The sequence below is a fragment of the Mya arenaria genome, chromosome 1 (assembly GCF_026914265.1).
Source record: "Mya arenaria isolate MELC-2E11 chromosome 1, ASM2691426v1".
Lineage (NCBI taxonomy): Eukaryota > Metazoa > Mollusca > Bivalvia > Myida > Myidae > Mya > Mya arenaria.
Genome location: NC_069122.1, coordinates 39,941,575 through 39,962,661, shown reverse-complemented (window position 1 = coordinate 39,962,661; position 21,087 = coordinate 39,941,575). Strand labels below are relative to the sequence as shown.

At 35.2% G+C, this 21,087-nt stretch overlaps 1 protein-coding gene across 3 annotated transcripts in view; it reads right to left on the bottom strand.

The window, feature by feature from the left end:
- LOC128239894 (5-hydroxytryptamine receptor-like) overlaps positions 1-21,087 on the bottom strand; it is a 136,747-nt gene that overhangs the window by 50,224 nt on the left and 65,436 nt on the right. For all 3 annotated transcript variants that reach the window (XM_052956452.1, XM_052956375.1, XM_052956519.1), the window contains one exon: positions 15,876-15,934. The gene's annotated coding sequence lies outside the window, so the exon portion shown is untranslated. The remainder of the gene's footprint in view (positions 1-15,875; positions 15,935-21,087) is intronic.

Below are 21,087 nucleotides of genomic sequence, written 5' to 3'. Positions count from 1 at the left end.
TATAAAGAACCTTTCTTAGAAAAACGTAATCATTCGTACCAATCGATTGGCAAAAGGGCAGTTGTCATAAAACAAAGTTAACAACTTTATAACTTAAACACATTTAATAGCTGATAACTCGCAAATCGGAACACCTACCAGGGCCGTAACAACGAAAGGTCTCAATTCAAAGTCTAGACTCAGAATCAGAAAAGCACTTTTATTAAATTAAAAAACAATCATCTTTATCTCGTGTGTTTTTCAAAGATAAATGTGAATAATTGTACAATTTTGCATACTTAAAAAAGTCGTCAAAACTCGGACTTGAGACTGTTCGTAATTATGGCCCCTGGAAGTTAGCTGCATACACTTGTGTTCTTCTGTTTTACTAACACGACTGCTGACTACTGTATCAGTTGTACTTGTTTCGAAAGTTAAATAAGTGAGCACACTATCAACTGTTTCACGTTTAGAAGTTAACAACGATGTCCTTAAACTTTAATAATGTTTTGAATAAATGACCCAATTGTATCATTATTATTTTGGAATAGAGATCCAAAACGCGTTGCACGATCGTCGACATTAATCTGTTTCCGGAAACTATGCAGAAACGCCTCCCTTAGCACTCAAAGTTTTGTTGGAATTGGTAATCTCATTGAAGATACATATTACGAAGGCCCTGCTAGCCTGAATAACCAATCAGTTGTCATGTACAGAGAAATGCGGTACATTAGACATTTTTTACTGTTGTCGTTATCGTCAGGGATTTTCGTTAAATCCGATGAAATCTCAGACTGCCAACTGCTTTTTAATTCGCCAACAAATGGAGTTTTTGTAACGTCTGCCTGCGATTATGCTAAAACGCTCAGCTCTTTCCAGTGCACTAATCAGCTTGCATTCATTCACGGTATTTTCAAGGTTTTCAAATATGAATGCAAATGGATTTGAATGTTGTGTAGCATCTATTGATTGCGGCCTTTGCTCCGACATCAAACATCAAGTGCATCACCTATTGCCTCAAATCAATCGATTTTGTACATCAAGGAAAGCCGCCTACCATCGTCAAAGACTGAGCGCATTTTGTCACTTATCAACGTTGAGTTTACTACTAACGGGCGGGCTCATACATCCGCAAAGGATCAATGCATGTACAATTTTCTTCAAATCTCACATTTCAATTAAAAACGAAATTAACGGAAAATGCATGTACGGTGCAGTAAAACTGAATTATAACAGGTTGAAGGATAATGTTTATGGCAGTCTTTAAATATTTATTTGCAATTGAATAAGCAGGACCAATTCAATTAGGAATGATGCATGAGTTGCGTTACGTTTGGCGGAGACAATCCATTCTAGAATCGGTTAAGAAGGGAAACATTTTAATGTTTAAAATACAAAATTGTTGTACATCACGCATTCAAAACTAATATGTTTCGCCGTTTAAAGAGCACGTGTGATATTATAAAAATATTCAAATATTATTGTATACAGTTTAATTAAGTCCCGCTGATTTTTTAGATATTTTTTCGCATATTTTCACGCCCACTTTTTGGAATTGAAAACTATTAAATTATTTTTATATATGAGTTGGACTGATGAAACTAGAGCAAAATGTTTCAATACAGAACTTGATAAAGTTAGTTCAAAGATATAGTTTTATATAAACTTCAGGCCAAATTACTCCAAAGTAAGTGTTGCAATCCGGTAGGCAATAAATTGCGCAATATATCATACTTATTAACATTTATATACTGTTAGATATGGCAAGAAATGATGTAGATGGGGAACGTTCGATGTGAATTCCAACACACCTTATGTAGAAATAGACGAAAAACTCTTTCGACAAAGCTGATGGACAATTTTTTTCAGTCTGGACGGATTTCCTGAGTCGGTCAGTTATTCGCATTACAAACACCCAAAAATAGAGTGGACAAAGTGAATTCGATCAATAATTAACTATTTAATGATCACATCTATATAGTTATTAGTAATATATGGTTGTTGATTGAACTCAGTTGAGGTATAATGCCGATACTCATTGTCCAAGCAATGAGTAAACTAAAAAACTTAAAGTATATAGAGTGGACACAAATATGCCGAAGACGTCGACAGCGGACAACATCATCCATATATACCTGCGATGCTACACAGGCGACATAAAACATGAACACGAAATGAACAATGTCAATGGACATATTTATATGAACACATGGCGAAAATTATCAAGCTGTTTTGTCGTTTTCTCTCTAATTTGATTTTTATTCTAAGTTTATTCACAGCGTAACTTAGACACGATTCATGATCATTAATTTCAGTACACTGTTTACGTTATCGAAGGGGACTTTTTAGCGTTATGATAATTGAGTAAATCACCGGCGGCCTCATCTAATTTCCGTATATCTTGAAGCATTCTTACGAGGTCTATCCCGAAGCTTGCCGGAGATGACCGAGTTGTTACGATTGGACAGGCACATGCATTTATCGTTGTAGTGATCGCGAGTTCTATTTTGTTAAACAAGGTCTTTCTATATAAATGACAGATACAACGATAATACTGAAATCACAATGAAAAATACAACAACAAGCACAGAAGCCAAACATTCAATATAGACCCTGCTTAGACAAGGTGGGGAATCACGTGACTTTAAGGGGGTTCTCAAATGAGTCACCATGGTTCACAACCGATGTAAACAAACAAGTCAGTGACGCTATTTTCTTCTTCTACACGTGAGAAATATTTTAATTTTGTTTGTATTTTAAAGATGCAATCCTTGGCCAAAATTTCAATTTACCAGAATTTTGCAGAACGATGCGACAATAAATTCACCAGATTATAATTCAGGCAAGGATGGACTGAAACATACTTATTAGACAAGTCTAAATGACACAATCCCATTTCGGCGCTCTACAAATCTTTATTTGTATTGAACAATTCAATTAAGAAGGATGGAATGGGTAGAAGTGTTTCGTTGAGACGAGCCAGTCTACCAGATAGGCCTTGTCACTGGAGGAATAAAAACTCAACGCAAATGGCTTTAAATAAATAACGCAAGTGGACGCACGTTGCAGATAAAGACAAATTGAAGCCGATATACGCTGATTTACTGCTTGCCATGGGAAATCGGTTCGAGGAAAGTAAGGCTTTTTGCGTCAATATTGTTGTCTTGTTTGACAAATCTCCTGCGCTAGTTTGACCTCTAGAGCGTGTTGTGATATTATGTGTTTTTATGATATGTACTGTATATCGAACACAATAGAAACTGTTTATAGAAAGATTGTTTAAAACAACAACACGTGGTAAGTAAAACCTGAAAGGAATAATACAAATCTGGAAATGGCAAACTATTTAGATACTTTAATGTATGTTATAATTAGATGACATGAAGTGAAATCTTAATGATTAAGAATGGGCGGTGTAAGCGTAGCGAACGATACATTCTTAATAATAAAGATACTACTTCAGGTCATCTAACTGACTTAGAATACATCGAAGGTATTGTGTATCGGATGAGTGTAAGTTGGTGGACCTTTTAAACACCCGCTTAATATTAAATAATTGGTGAATGATAAAATATTGACTGTGGTCTACTATGGTCTCATACGGTAGAAATACCGTGTTTTTTGCTCATTTCTTTCAAATTAAACACGGAATCCTTCATGTTTTCGACAGTTATTAATCCTTTTTTTTATAAAATAAAACAAAGTATCATTCAACAAACAATCTTCATAACAAAACTAAATATAATCAAATAATTTAATAACGAAATCGAATCCATTTTGTAACATGCAACAGAAAATCTTATTAATTCACAGTAAATTTTATTTGGGAGTAGGAGTGCATCGTTAACCATATGATAACGAAATAAAAGCAGTTGGGAGTCAGAAGTTACATCGGGATTAAGCTATACTCCCTGGCAAGAACGCCGACAGAGAAAAAAACATCATATAACGCATTGATCTGCGAAATACAGCTCAGTGGTTATGTCGGCAACAGACACTCGTTATGGGAACAAATCTTGTGGTGCTTCACAGCGCGTTTCTCCGCTGGCCGTATGGACTAGCCGGCTGTTTTCTATTTTTTCTTGACTTCTTTATTCTTCTCCAAAAACATGAGCGAGTTACTTTAATTCCGTAAATGATAAAACACTGCATTGTTGTTCCTTTATTTAATCATATAATGTGTATTACATTTGCAATTCCATAGACTAAGCTCAACTGAATAACTAATGATAGACTGTGGTGTATTATTTTGTGCAGACAAATGTCAAACCAGACTGTTTGTCTTATTCTCAGGGTAATAAAACATTGAAATAAATGAACAGAAATAAAACACAACGTTAAATTATATCAACTCGCTTTCTAATCTAATCAAATACGAAAAAAAAACCTTTTAATTGCTACTTGATTACACCTCACAAATTGGAAATACATCAAGGATGCAGTTACACATAATGATACTAGATGTCCATTATGTCTTCGTTTAATTTAAAGGCTAGAGGGCTTGTCTCTGTGGTTTTCATTTTTATTCTATTTTATAAATGAGATATTTTGCAGCGGTTTACTTATCTTCGTTTCGAACTTGCATATCAAGCAAGGGGTGGTTTCAGGATTCGATGTTAGAGGGGGCGTTACTAAGGGGAATAACCTATTGATTTGCGCCCCTCCTTAAAAACCGAAAAATATTTGGTTTAAAGATACATTAGGGGGAATAAGGGGTACGCTCACAAGAAAATTTTAACAATTCCGAAATGATGCACTTTGGGCGTGTCTTATTACTTTTTTTCTCTCCGATATAGATATAAAAACTTAAATTGGACGATTTAAGGGGGGGGGATTTGGCGCGCGCCGGGTTCGCAAGTGGCAAGTACTATTTATATTTATATTTGCATACTGCGTCGTATTTAAAAGTTTATGCAGAACACATATAAAGCGGTCCATTGGATTAACTTATCGTTCCCCGTTGGCTTTAAAATTCTGTTTAAGTCACACTTGGGGATGTGATGGGGTCAAGCCATAATGCAGCCATTGTAGGGCGCGGGCAGACCTTTATAAACTCAACAACAACAACATCTTATAGTCAGAAGTAATTGTTACGCACGTTAGACACAGACAAGCTGAACCCAATATACGCTGATTTATGCGACGGGAAATCATAAAACGTCAATAATGTGGTCGCGCAGAATCTCCTGCATTTGGCTTGACCTTAAAGGGACACAACTTAGGTTGGTGCATTTGTTTTTAATTTTGTTTTAAATTATTTTTTTATCATGTCTAACTTATGATACAATAATGACAAAATGCATATCTTTTAAAGGCCTAGTTTAAGGAATGTTTGGCATGATAATCCCCTACTGTGCATCCTCTGCTAATTACACTGGTGTCACAGTAGGTGCCAATTTCAGGTATATTGTTTTATTGGCTTAGGGTCATTTAGGGTCCAATATTATAATGAAAACTCCAAAACTGCACTCAGATTGGAGATCTGATAAGAGGGATCAAGGCAAGTAGATTAAGATCAATACAGAGGTTGTGTACTATACCACGATTTGTGTGTGTTTGTGTGGGGGGGGGTCACTTATAGAAGGCTTAAACTACGCCTTTAAGTACAGATATAGAGGATAAATGTTTGTTTCAGTGTAAAATCGTAATATTTTTCACCTCATGAGCACAACAAGCTATATTTCACGCGTGGCGTGGCCGCGTGTGAAATATGCACTTTTAATGTTCGCGAGGTGAAATATTAACAAATATCAGCCTTCATAAATGTTTCCTTTTTTAATAAAAAGCTAAGTGGCCACACATTCTCCTATTATAAAACGTCAAAGGATTGCTTATGAATTTTAAATTGTACCAAATCCATATTCAGTTTCTGTTTTTGATCATTTAAGTTAAATGAGTTAAACACGACAATGAAGAAGAATAAAACAAAAGGGAATTTAATTTATTATATGATTTGCAAAGGAACACTATGTCAATGTAAAGAATTTGAATAACTGCAAAACAACTGGATTACGTCCAAGGCAAGTAACACGTAGAACAGGTTCATTAATGAATTTCTAGTTTTGTTTTAGTCTTGATGTAACGTTTTAAATATCTCATTTGAAATGTTATAATGGGGTAGAGAAAACCTACACGCTAAAATATTTGTAAAAAATAGCATTTATATATTTATCTTTGATGACAATTATGCCTCCAAAATAAAGAAATAATAATAAGATACAAAGATATGCTTCAAAACGTATAATGAAATAAAACAAAAAAAAACAGTTGTTTATTTTATTTTGAAATCCAGCCTTAAACATACTTCTTACTATGTCTTTCTCAAATATTCAATATAAGTTTGAACCAGGAACGTATTGCTTATTAATTGAAAATAATATTAATATTGCAACCATATTATCCAAGTAATATCCAACGATGTATCAATTGTAATGCCGTTCGTCAATGACTCAAGTAGAACTGTTTGAAAAGTTAAAATTTAAATTCTTGGAAAGGGCAAATTTTTGCGTAAATATCTGCAAACCAATGATATAATACTGCTGACAAAAAATCAGATCGCAGATTTTCATATATAAGTTCAAAAAATGATGTTTTATGCATGTTTCTTAAACCATTAGTTTAAGCCCTAAAACATTGATTTTCGAATGAAAATATGAAAATATACGATCTGATTTTTGTCAGCAGTATTATATCATTGGTTTGCAGATATTTACGCAAAGATTTGCTCTCTTCAATACAAAAAATAAAACAGTTGTTAAAATGGTCAATCTGTGAGAGTGCAGCTTTAAAAGACCTTAATCAACACCACCAACATCTGAAACCTTTAAATATAGTTATAGCAGCCTCGGTTTGATTGTTGTTTGTGGAGTTTTGTACTGTCGTTCCATGTTTCTGGTTTGTGATTGTTTGTTTTTGTGTTCTATGTCTTTGGCTTCGACCCTGTGTCATTAAACGGGGTTTATTTTTAAACTTTCGACTACTGTGCTTTTTTGCAGTTTTTCATATAAATATTGATTGGGTTTGTTTCTGGACAACAAGGGGCGTATGCTACTGTAAATCGCATTTCAATCAGTGAAAAAGAAAACTACGAAAATGATTATGCTATATAAATTGAGAAAGCTTCCTAGACATTGTTAAGCGAATTATACCAGGCTTAATGCGAAAACCGGTTTTATGACGGTCTACAAATCTTTTATTTCTAATCGAACAACCAGATGTCGGAGGACTGGACTGCGTTGCACCATTTTCCGATCATCAGAGAAATAAAACGCAGCGTTAATAGCTTGAAATAAGTAACACAAGATGACACGCAAAGCAGATGGAGACAAATTGAAGCTGATATACGCTGATTCACTGCTGGTAACAAGAAATCAATAGTACAATAGGAACGATGGGGACATTCAAAGTGGCAAAACATTCATCGCAGACTCCTTCTGCAAGCACAAGGTTAAGGCATTACATACGTTATATTTGATGCACATAATGTACAAACAACACAAACAGAGCATGTTTGCATCGAAAGATCTTTATTAATACTTTTTTGGTGGCGGCCTTGGAATCGTATGTAAAACCATGTATGTGATGAAGTCATTCTACGTCAATACGTACATTTGTCTTGTTAGACACATCTAAGCGTTTATTTCAAGATATGGTTGTCTATTTACACGTCATCTGAACTTGACATGACATTAAGATCTTAAGATATCTGTTTTACCTTGTCTGACTTTTCTAGATTAGTACTTTACACTTTTGAATGACTATTTGAATGTTTTGTTTGAATGTTGCCAAAGTTGAACCCGGGAATTCAGTACGGAAAGTAGGATAACATTCAATTGTAGTCAGTACATAAATAAGTTTACTTTTAGGTCAAACCTATGCTTATATTTAAATGAAATAACCTGTGTTACCGGAAACCAAAGTGCCGTTGATATTAAATGGGCAAACGATGTGTTTTCATAGTCCTACGTTTCCATTACTTGTTTGGTTTTAAGGGTTTGCATATGCAATAATTTCGTCAGGAAATTAAACAAATTTGCACAGCGACACGTATGATATCAAAAATATGATTCCTGTGTTAATGAATAAGGGAATCTTAATTGCTATGTAAAATATCTTACGTTTGTGAAATGCTCTTTACACTCTTGTAATTATTGTCAACTGTAGAAAATCTATTAAAGATACAACTTTCGAACCCTTTCCCCAGAAAAAAAGATATGAGCTGTGTAGATTAAATTACACATAGCTGATTTTTGGACGTCCTCGAAGCCGACATATCAGACAAATTCAAATGATGCAACAACAGTTCACAATGGCGCCGAACAGTTTAAAGAGAAGAACCAGAAAGGCTCTATATGTTGCCATGCGTGCACTAACGCGGCTAACGTTACATAACGTAAACAAATTTATTTGTTGCATTGCGGCGCATGCACTGCGAGCGGGAAACCAAACTGGAAATTTTCGCCAAACGCGTTTACTGAACGCATGGCCGCGGCCCGGTTTCTTTATTATTTGTTAATTTTCATTTTCGCGCCTCGAGCTGCCTAAAACAGAATTGCTGGAGCCAGAATTTTAACGAAGATAGACATTTTAGAATTAAACAGTGAATTTTGTCCTCATTCCGATGCAAATCATTATTTTAAAATCATATAAATTTTGAGTAAAATGGCATTTTGTATTTCCTTTAAGTTAACTTTTTTGACTTCATTTTTCTTGTCCAAAAACATGAGCGAGTCACTTTAAGTCCTAAAATGATAAACAACTTCTTTTTTGTTCCTTTATTTAATCATAAAATGTGTATAACATCTGCAATTCCATAGACTAAGATTAACTGAATAACTGATGATAGACTGTGGTGTATTATTTTGTGCAGACAAATGTCAAACCAGACCACTATGTTTGTCTTATGCTCAGGGTAATAAAACATTGGAATAAATGAACAGAAATAAAACAAAACATCAAATCCATAACAATCCGCTTTCTAATCAAATCAAGCTCGAAAAAAACTTTAAATTACTACTTGATTACACTTCACAAATTGGAAACACATCAAGGATGCAGTTACACATAATGATTCTAACCTTCCATTATGTCTTCGTTTAATTTAAAGGCTGGGGGCTTGTCTCTATGGTTTTCCTTTCTTTTAAAAAAATATAAATGAAATATTTTGCAGCGGTCTACATATCTTCGTTTGGAACTTGCATAGCAAGCAAGGGGCGGTTCCAGGATTCCATGTAAGAGGGGGCGTTACTTAGGGGAATAACCTTAGAGGGGGCGTTACTTAGGGGAATAACCTTAGAGGGGGCGTTACTTAGGGGAATAACCTTAGAGGGGGCGTTACTTAGGGGAATAACCTTAGAGGGGGCGTTACTTAGGGGAATAACCTTATTACTTGTACCCCTGCCTCACAATCGAAATATATTTGGATTAAAGTGTCGGGAGGGGGCACAGCATAGATTGGTGCGTTTATTTTTATTTTTTGCTTTAAATTATTTTTTATCATGTTTAACTTATGATACTATAATGACAAAATGCATATCTTATAAAGGCCTAGTTTAAGGAATGTTTGGCATGATAATTCCCTGCTGTGCATCCTCTGCTAATTACACTGGTGACACAGTAGGGAACAATTTTCTGTATATTGGTTTATTGGCTTAGAGCCATTTAGGGTCCAATATTATAATGAAAACTCAAAAACTGCACAGCAGGATACTCAGATTTGAGATCTGATAAGAGGGATCGATCAAGGCAAGTTGATTAAGTTCAATACACAGAGGTTGTGTACTATACCCCGATTTGGAGGGGGGGGGGCACTTATAGAAGGCTTAAACTAGGCCATTAAGTACAGATATAGATGATAAATGTTTGTTTCAGTGTAAGATCGTAATATTTTTCACCTCGTGAGCACAAAAAGCTATATTTCACGCGTTGCGTGGCCACGTGTGAAATATGCACTTTTAATGTTCGCGAGGTGAAATATTAACAAATATCAGTCTTCATTAATGTTTCCTTATTGAATAAATAGATAAGTGGCCACAAATTCTCCTATTAAAAAAAATCTTCAGATGATTGCTTATGAATTTTAAATTGTATCAAATCCATATTCATTTTCTGTTTTTGATCATTTCAAGTAAATGAGTTAAACACGACAATGGATAAGAATTAAACATACGGAAATTTAATTTAATATATGATATTCAACGGAACAGTATGTCATTGTAAAGAATATGAATGACTGCAAAACAATTGGATTACGTTCAAGGCAAGTTACATATACGTAGAACATGTTTTTTTAATGAATTTTTATTTTTGTTCGTCTTGAAAAAACGTTTTAAACATCACATTTTAAATGTTATAAGGGGATAGAGAAAACCTACACGCTGAAATGTTAGTAAAAAATAGCATTCGTACATTTATTTTCCATGACAGTTATGCCTCCGAAATAAAGAAATAATAATAAGATACAGAAATATGCCTTCAAAACGTATGATGAAATAAAAACAACATTTATTCATTTTATTGGTAAATTCAGCCTTAAACATACTTCTGACTATGTCTTTCTCAAATATTCAATATAAGTTTGAACCAGGAACGTATTGCTGATTAATTGAAAAGGCAATTTTATCTCCTTGCAGCCATATTATCCAAGTAATATCCAACGATGTATCAATTGTAATGCCGTAACGGTTCGTCAATGACTCAAGTAGAACTGTTTGAAAAGTTTAAATTGAGATGGATACTGACCAAATATGACGCCTTTATGGCGTACAATATTTATCTATCAAAGTTAAAGATACACTCATACTTCCAAATAAGATTTACCACAATTAATAGAATTGCTTTGATATATCTAAAAGGATAAATAACTTTCGAAAAGAATGGTCATTATGAAGGATACTGTGTTAAATTTGACAAAAAAGCGCAAAAAACAAAATATTTCAAACTTATGAAACGATTGTCGATCACAGTAAATCTTTTAGCACTCACCAATTATTTACTATTTTTGCTTTTTCAGCTTTTAAATGCACTGTTACAATCTTGTTATCAGAAATTGATATTTTCCAAATTGCATTTTTTAGTAAGTAGTTTAAGGTTTATCACTCACAATTTATGAGTGTTATACATGTGTATGTATTGATTTTGAATAAGAGTGTCACTTTAAATGTCATTCCTCATTGAAATGACTCTTAAACATGGTGGTGCTGGTGATGATGATGCTTATGGTGGTGGCGGTGGTGTTGATGATGATGATGGTTGTGGTTGATGGTGGGTGTGGTCATAATAATGGTGGTGGTGGTGATGCTGGTGCTGGTGCTGGTGGTGCTGGTGATGGTGGTGATGGTGATTATTATGGTGGTTGTCATGGTGATGGTGGTTGTGGTCCTCTAGGTGGATATGGTTGTGGTAGTGGTGCTGGTGGTGGTCATGATTGTGCTAGTGGATGTGGTGCTGATGCTGGTGGAGTAGGTGCTGATTCTGGTGGATGTGCTGGTGGATGTGGTGGTGGTCATTGTGCATACAAAGTCATAACAAATAAACCGAAAAACACACTACATGAATCTCGAATAAATTAGGATTATTTCTAGCCTCAAACAGTTGCTATTTGCTTATCATCACGTTTATTCATGCATTACTACTACACCAGTTTTCAAACATTGCAGCTTCTAGACATATCAATTCCAGAGAGGAATAACATTTCTGTGTGGATGATGTGAGACACGTTTGCCTGCAAGGCAAATGCTGGCTTGGAAGATTAACTCAAAATCGTGTAATTTGTTGTATCAGCTATCAAGAACCAGCCAACATTGTAATTTTCAGTAAAAAAAATAGTGATCGTCTTCTCCGATGTATTTGTAATCACACGAACGACATTGTAAACATGTCTTTTGATTGAATTCTTAAAATATGTTACAACCTTATTTTTAATTTTTGGCAGAGAGTGAGCCAATCTTTGCGTAAATGTCTGAGACCCAGTAATATAACACTGCTGGCAAGAGATCAGATTACATTGTTCATATTTACCTTCAAAGATTTATGTTTTATGCTGAAAACTCATTTTTCTTAAAGCAAGAGTAACGCTTTCAGACAGAAAGCTTTTATGTTCGAACGAAGGTAATATTAAACACTGCGGTCTGATATTTTGTCACTAGTCTTAAATCACTGGTTTCCAGATATTTACGCAAAGATTGGTTCATTCCAAGACAAAATTATATATAAAATGGTCAAATCTGACATCTGTGTGAGTGCAGATTTAAAAAGACCTTAATCAAAACCACCAACATCTGAAACCTCTGATTATAGTTATAACAGCCTCGGTTTGATTGTTATTTGTGGAGTTTTGTGCTGTTGTTCCATGTTTCTGGTTTGTGATTGTTTGTTTTTGTGTTCTATGTATTTGGCGTTGACCATGTGTCATTATTAAACAGGATTTATGTTTAAACTTTCGACAACTGTGCTTGTTTCTGTAGTTTTTCTTATAATTATTGATTGGGTTTGTTTCTGGACAACAAGGGGCGTATGCTACTGTAACTCGCATTTCAATCAGTGAAAAAGACAGCTACGAAAATGATTATGCTATACAAATTGAGAAAGCTTCCTAGACATTGTTAAGCGAATTATACCAGGCTTAATGCGAAAACCGGTTTTATGACGGTCTACAAATCTTTTATTCCTAATCGAACAACCATATGCCGGAGGATTGGACTGCGTTGCACAATTTTCAGATCATCAGAGAAATAAAACACAGCGTTAATAGAAATAAGTAACACAAGATGACACGCAAAGCAGATGGAGACAAATTGAAGCTGATATACGCTGATTCACTGTTGGTCACAGGAAATCAATGATACAATAGACACGATGGGGACATTCACAGTGGCCAAACATTCATCGCAGACCGCTTCTGCAAGCACAATCTTAAGGCATTACAAGCGCTTAATATGATGCACATAATGTACAAACATCACAAATGGAGCCAATTTGCATCGACATATCTTTATCAGTACATTATTGCGTGGCTGTTTTGAGCCGTTTGTGAAAGCATGTATGTGATGAAGTCATTCTACGTCAATACGTTCATTTGTCTTGTTGGTCACATCTGTGCGTATGGTATTTGTAACACATAATCCCAACTTGACATGACATAAAGATAACTGCTTTACTTTGACCTACCTTAAAACACCTTTGAAAGACCTTAGATTTTGTTTTGTTTTAATTAAGCGTGCCAAAGTGTAAGGAAACTCAGTACGGAAAGAATGGTCCTATTCAAATTGTAGTATTGTATACAACTTTATATATATGTATATCGCTTTCGCTTAACATTCGAAGAAAAATATCCACGAAAATATTTTCAGAAATAAAAATCCTAAGAGTAATCATATTAAAATGTGTCCTAATTAGTTCATTGATGACCACGTGATTCAGATGACTTGTACTCACGGTAGGGATTTACAAAGGGAATGCTTATCTTGAATTAGTAATAGATAGTATTTTTAAGGTTAATGTTAAATCAGCCAGTACATAAATATGTTTATGTTTAGGTCGAACCTATGCTTATATTTAAATGTAGACATATGTTAGCGACAACCAGAGTGGCGTTCATATTAAAGGGGCAAGCGTTGTGTATTCTTAGTCCTACATTTTCTTCCCTTGTTTCGTTTTAAGGGTTTGCATATGCAATATTTCGGCAGGAAATTAAACAAATTTGCACAGCGACACGTATGATACCGAAAAATATGATTCCTATGTTCATGATAAGGGAAATGTTTAGTTGCTATGTTGAGTATCTGACGTTCGTGAAGTGCTCTTTATACTCTCGTAATGATTGTCAACTGTAAAAAATCTACCAAAGATACAACTTTCGAACCCTTTCCCCAGAAAAATATTATATGAGCTGTGTAAATTGAATTACAAATAGCTGATTTTGGGACGTCCTCGAAGCACATATCAGACAAATTCAAATGATGCAACAACAGTTCGCAATGGCGCCGAAAAGTTTATAGAGAAGAACCAGAAAAACTCTATCTGTTGCCATGCGTGCACTAACGCGGCTAACGTTACATAACGTCAACGATTTATTTTGTTTCCCTGTTGCAACGCAGCGCATACACTGAGCGGGAAACAAAACAGCGAACTTTTGCCCTATGCGTTTACTGAACGCTTGGCCGCTGCCCGGCTTTTAATTATTTGTCAATTTTCGTTTTCGCCCCTCGAGCTGCCTGGAGCAGAATTGCTGGAGCCCGAACTATAACGAAGATGGACAGTTTAGAATTAAACAGTGAATTTTGTCTTCATTCCGGTGCAATTCATCATTTTAAATCCTATAAATTTTGAGTAAAATGACATTTTGTATTTCATTTAAGTAACAAAGGAGAGAATTTGTGCATTGGCGGATAATTCCGTCCTTAATTGTGGAGCTAATCTGATGAATGTGTGGTATGTTTGTGATGTCTGTTGGTCTATCGTGAAAGTCATATTGTGTTCTAGCCTTGTGACTCTAAATGAGGCTTATTTTGAACGTGTTGATTAGTGGTCACCAACCCGGACAAGTGGGTTCTCTCCGGGTTGACCGATTTCCCCCACAGCACAAAACAACATTCTCGTGGAACATCGTGCAAAAACATAATTGACCTAGTACAAGTTATCAAAACTTTCTTCACAATCGATGTAAAATATATAATAATAATAATATATAATAATAAACTAAAGTGTTGACTCTTGGGCATGTCCTATAGTTTTTATCATTTCAAAAACTTAAGCCAGTGTAACTGGTCGTAAAACTTAAATCAGTCGAAATATACTGAGTTGACCTTTTCGGTAATCGGTTAAGTTATTTTTGAAGTACATTTCCTGCTTATTTAACATAACCTAGTGCACACGAGGCATAAATAACTTACCGTTTTTGCCATCAAGACATCCCTTTCGAGCAGTTTACACTATTACATGTTAAAACACTTTGAGACTTGCAGCACTTCTAAAAAGTTGTTTTAAAACACTTGATACTGAACATTATTTCTCTAGGACTGCGGAGATACTACAGATAAAGGAGTTATATGAAGCAGTTGTGAAATTGTATTGATGGAAATGACATTTGCCAGTCGAAATAATTTCCTAAAAAAATAAGAGAACACTACTTTGTCACTTTACAGTGAACTATTCGACGGTTTCCATTTCAGAGGTGAGAGGATATGTCAATTGGTTCACACTTAAACTAGACACGAAGGAGACTTCTGTGTATTGTCTGTAACGTTATAGAAACTACTGTGTGACAAGTCCAACAGCTATACATTATATTATGATCTTGTCTAAGGGCCAAATAGCCATACAAAAAGAGACAAACATTGGCAAAAAATAAAATATAGATTAAACTATCGTTTACAAAAAATGTTGGAGTTACCATCTTAGAAGGGCGACGGAAACAGGTGTTCGATGGCGGTTTGAATTCACTTAAATTCTCACTGGTCGAAACATTATTTTAAAAAGCATTCAACACACTACCGAAATACAAGGACAACACACCAAATAAAACGTACCAAAATAAATTAAAAGAGGTAAGTAACATTACTGTTGGGTAATTAATACATTGCAGGGTACCGCCTTGGTAATATGGAAACTGAAGGGATAAGCGTAGGTGCGCAAACATCACTTTAACCTTGTTTGATGTCGCAATGATCAAAAGTAGATTTATTCATTTCACTGGGGGAAGGGGGATTCTATGGGGAGGGTGGGGGTCGAAATTTCAAAATAAATTCATGGCAATATTTTACTTGTTTATGATTTCACAATGAGCTTGATATACCCGTATGAGGAACGATATTATCGTTGTTGGTTCTATCGACAGGATGGATATAAATTATGCGTGGCAAGAATACACAGACACTTATGATAAATGGTTGTCTCACCAATCAAATCTCAAAATCCATCTGTGGTGAATATTCATATGCTTCCCTATGAACTGCACCTGAAAGTAGACAAAAACATTCTGAGGCAAGGTAATAAACGTGTTGTTGTCGGATAAAGAACAAACATTAATGAAAAAACAGCGACGCGGAGCAAACACCATCACGCGCCTGTTGTTTCCCTTTAAAAAATGGGCATCACTCAACCGTTACTTAAACCAGAGTTATGGACCGTGCTGTACACGCGAGTATTGTCTGCGGCAACAAGTGCTTATTTTCATTTGAATATCTTAAACTGTGTTTTAAGTTATGGCAAAGGTTTGAGTTTTGGCGCAGCGACTAAGTCAGACTAAAAATCAAATGTTTTAGCTGTAATCAGTATGAAATATTCAACATACTCATATATTCCTAAATTATAAGCAACGCTTAAACCTGAATAACAAAGATATATTCAATACACATTACATGTACATATAGACATAGGCTGGAATAGTTTTGCCAAATGGTATGGCAGTATTTTTTAAATGAAATAACGAAGTCGCAAGAACGTTGCGGCGCGACAAACATAGTCGTGGAAACGAAAAATGATACCACAGACGGAATACAATATTCATCAAAGAGCATCAGTGACGCATAGTTCATTATCCGCAATTTTGATTTTAGCTTAATGAGTTTTATTTATGTTACAAATGTTGATATAATGGTTTATTATCTATGTATACTACAAGTCCTCATGGGGGCGTACTCCGATGCATGATATATTATCAAAGATTAAACTTGAAACAGACAAGATTGTCTAGTAGAAAGGCAGTTAAATGGTATGTCTTTGAAAAGACAAACACAAATACTTTGAAAAGCATGAAATGTAATCCATTTGCGTGTCAGTGTTTAATCCCGTCGACACGAAGGTACAGGGATGTGCCGCATTATTTTCTGTAGCTGCTCGTCTGTACAGCTTACGACCATTATAACTTTTTTCAATTATTAAAAACAATAAATCAATTATAGAAAGCACGAATGGGTATCAAATGCATGGCAAAGCTAACTACGGCAAATATCAACTTAAATGGCTTAAATTTCAGTGCAAACAATATTTATTAATAATCAGATCATCATTACAGCCTACCAATATGTAAGCATTATTCTAAATACAAGACGAGAAATAAATGCGCTCAAAGCAAAACTAAAAATCATGTAAAACGGGAAAAACACCAATTCTCACACTGAAATTTAAGTATTGTTCTTAAGTTCATATTTAAAACTTATAATTTATAAGTTAACATTATTTATAAAGGTTGTTCCTATAGGCAAAAGGTAAACTTGATACTCCTTCTAATTTATACTGTCACACGGTCAATGTATACCGGTTTAATGTCAGTACAATCTATATGGAATTTAAAGTGGTTTGACTGTACACATCTTATAGATCAAAACTTCATAACATGTATCAAATTTCTAGAACGTAGCTTCAAACGCGAGAAACGATACCGAAATGGTTATCACTACACGAAGACCTCGGCCATTTCCACCGAAAACAACATTGGATGTATATAGGTGGTTTACAATTTCAGAAACCTTTACAAGAAGTAAATCGCTTAGCTATTTTATTAGAGCAGTTAAACTTAATGACTTTACTCTTCAAATGTTTAATTATTTATGCAATGAACACGTTATGTGCATTCAATTTAAACATAGTTATCAAAATGCCCGTTAAAGCACTACATTTAAAACTATTGTTTAAAACATTACGAACAACTTTAACTAATGTACCGGCTTACATTCGATGTTGTTTTCGATGAAAAATGACCGAAGTATTCCAAAACGGTTATCAGTTGCTCCTAATGTGTCACATGTTTCCGATGATTGCGTCAACACGCGCCTCGAAGCAGCACATTTTTGTTGGTACTGGTAATCACAGCCATGATCACATTACGGGAGATCATTTCGCCTAAGTAGGCCGATGCTGTCATCTTAAGAGTCATGCGTTACATCAAGATTTTTTTTCTGTTTGCATTTCTGTCAGGGATTTGCCGATGAATTTCTGAGAGCAAATTGCTTTAAACTCGTTTCAAAACAGTAACAAGATATAAGATTGAGAACTCTTAAACCGCTTTAGCCTCCAGTTCCTCAGTTGTCGATGGCTGTTCTAGGGCGCTAGCCCTAATTATCATGCACTCGGATTTTTGGTCCCCATTTTGAACATAAAATAATTTTATACATATTAGAACCTGCCCTAACCATTCTGTCTAATACGTCATGTAATAAAATCAAACAAAGACATTTATACAGCAAATTGTAACATCCGAATATCATGGCATTACATTCAGTATGGTTAATTACATTTAAAGGGCTGAAAAACATACTCAAATAAATATGTAACTGTGCTTCGTTTTGTTGTATGCTGCCTATTGATAAAAATTATTTGCATTTTGTGTAAAATCCTGAAATAGGCACCAAGATAAGCCAATGGCTTGTTAGCCCCTGAAGTGTTTATGGCTGTATTAGTTGAGCATTCAGTAAATATGCAACCGTCAAGAAATCTCCCCAAAATCAGGCCGAAATCCGCAGCTGATTTTAAAAAGTTTGTGCTATTCCTTCCAATAAAGTTTGTGCTACCGTTCACTGATTTATAAGGTATTGAAAGCATGAAAAATACATTGTGAACTATGTTGTTTTTTTTCCAGTTAGTAAAACGTAATATATACGCTACATTATTCCGCACGCAATACACATCCAAACATATAGAAATCCGTATTTCAGTCAAGTGCAATACGGTCGAATTAAACTCTAGTTACATCACAAAAAGTACCACTGCGCGTATATAAAAAAGACGTTATGAAACGAAATAGTGCTTCATTAAATGTGTTTTATTAGTGTATTATTTTGTGTAAGCTTCATTCTAGGATGACGAGAAAAAAATTATTCACCCATAAATCAGTTTACTGCTATGATGACGAGAACAATTACACTCAAACATGAATCAACTTACTGCTAAGACCACGAGAACAATTACTTTCACCCATGAAACAGCTATCTTCTATAATGACAGAACAATTTCACTCGCCCATGAATCAGCTTACTGCTAAGATGACCAGAACAATTACACTCACCCATGAATAAACTTACAGCTAAGATGACCAGAACAATTACACTCACCCATGAATCAACTTACTACTAAGATGACAATAACAATTACACTCACCCATGAATCAACTTACAGCTAAGATGACAAGAACAATTACACTCACCCAGGAATCAACTAACAGCTAAGATGACAAGAACAATTACACTCACCCATGAATCAACTTACTGCTAAGATGACAAGAACAATTACACTCACCCATGAATCAACTTACTGCTAAGATGACAAGAACAATTACACTCACCCATGAATCAACTTACTACTAAGATGACAAGAACAAATACACTCACCCATGAATCAACTTACTGCTAAGATGACCAGAACAATTGCACTCACCCATGAATCAACTTACAGCTAAGATGACAAGAACAATTACACTCACCCATGAATCAACTTACAGCTAAGATGACAAGAAAAATTACACTCACCCATGAATCAACTTACTGCTAAGATGACCAGAACAATTACACTCACCCATGAATCAACTTACAGCTAAGATGACAAGAACAATTACACTCACCCATGAATCAACTTACAGCTAAGATGACAAGAACAATTACACTCACCCAGGAATCAAATTACTGCTAAGATGACGAGAACAATTACACTCACCCATGAATCAACTTACTGCTAAGATGACGAGAACAATTACACTCACCCATGAATCAACTTACTGCTAAGATGACGAGAACAATTACACTCACCCATGAATCAACTTATAGCTAAGATGACAAGAAAAATTACACTCACCCATGAATCAACTTACTGCTAAGATGACGAGAACAACTACACTCACCCATGAATCAACTTACAGCTAAGATGACAAGAACAATTACACTCACCCATGAATCAACTTACAGCTAAGATGACAAGAACAATTACACTCACCCAGGAATCAACTAACAGCTAAGATGACAAGAACAATTACACTCACCCATGAATCAACTTACTGCTAAGATGACAAGAACAATTACACTCACCCATGAATCAACTTACTGCTAAGATGACAAGAACAATTACACTCACCCATGAATCAACTTACTACTAAGATGACAAGAACAAATACACTCACCCATGAATCAACTTACTGCTAAGATGACCAGAACAATTGCACTCACCCATGAATCAACTTACAGCTAAGATGACAAGAACAATTACACTCACCCAGGAATCAACTTACAGCTAAGATGACAAGAACAATTACACTCACCCATGAATCAACTTACTGCTAAGATGACGAGAACAATTACACTCACCCATGAATCAACTTACAGCTAAGATGACAAGAACAATTACACTCACCCATGAATCAACTTACAGCTAAGATGACAAGAACAATTACACTCACCCATGAATCAACTTACTGCTAAGATGACGAGAACAATTACACTCACCCATGAATCAACTTACTGCTAAGATGACGAGAACAATTACACTCACCCATGAATCAACTTACTGCTAAGATGACGAGAACAATTACACTCACCCATGAATCAACTTATAGCTAAGATGACAAGAAAAATTACACTCACCCATGAATCAACTTACTGCTAAGATGACGAGAACAATTACACTCACCCATGAATCAACTTACTGCTAAGATGACAAGAACAATTACACTCACCCATGAATCAACTTACAGCTAAGATGGCAAGAACAATTACACTCACCCAGGAATCAACTTACAGCTAAGATGACCAGAACAATTACACTCACCCATGAATCAACTTACTGCTAAGATGACCAGAACAATTGCACTCACCCATGAATCAACTTACTACTAAGATGACAAGAACAATTACACTCACCCATGAATCAACTTACTGCTAAGATGACGAGAACAATTGCACTCACCCATGAATCAACTTACTACTAAGATGACAAGAACAATTGCACTCACCCATGAATCAACTTACTACTAAGATGACGAGAACAATTACACTCACCCATGAATCAACTTACTGCTAAGATGACGAGAACAATTACACTCACCCATGAATCAACTTACTGCTAAGATGACGAGAACAATTACACTCACCCATGAATCAACTTACTGCTAAGATGACGAGAACA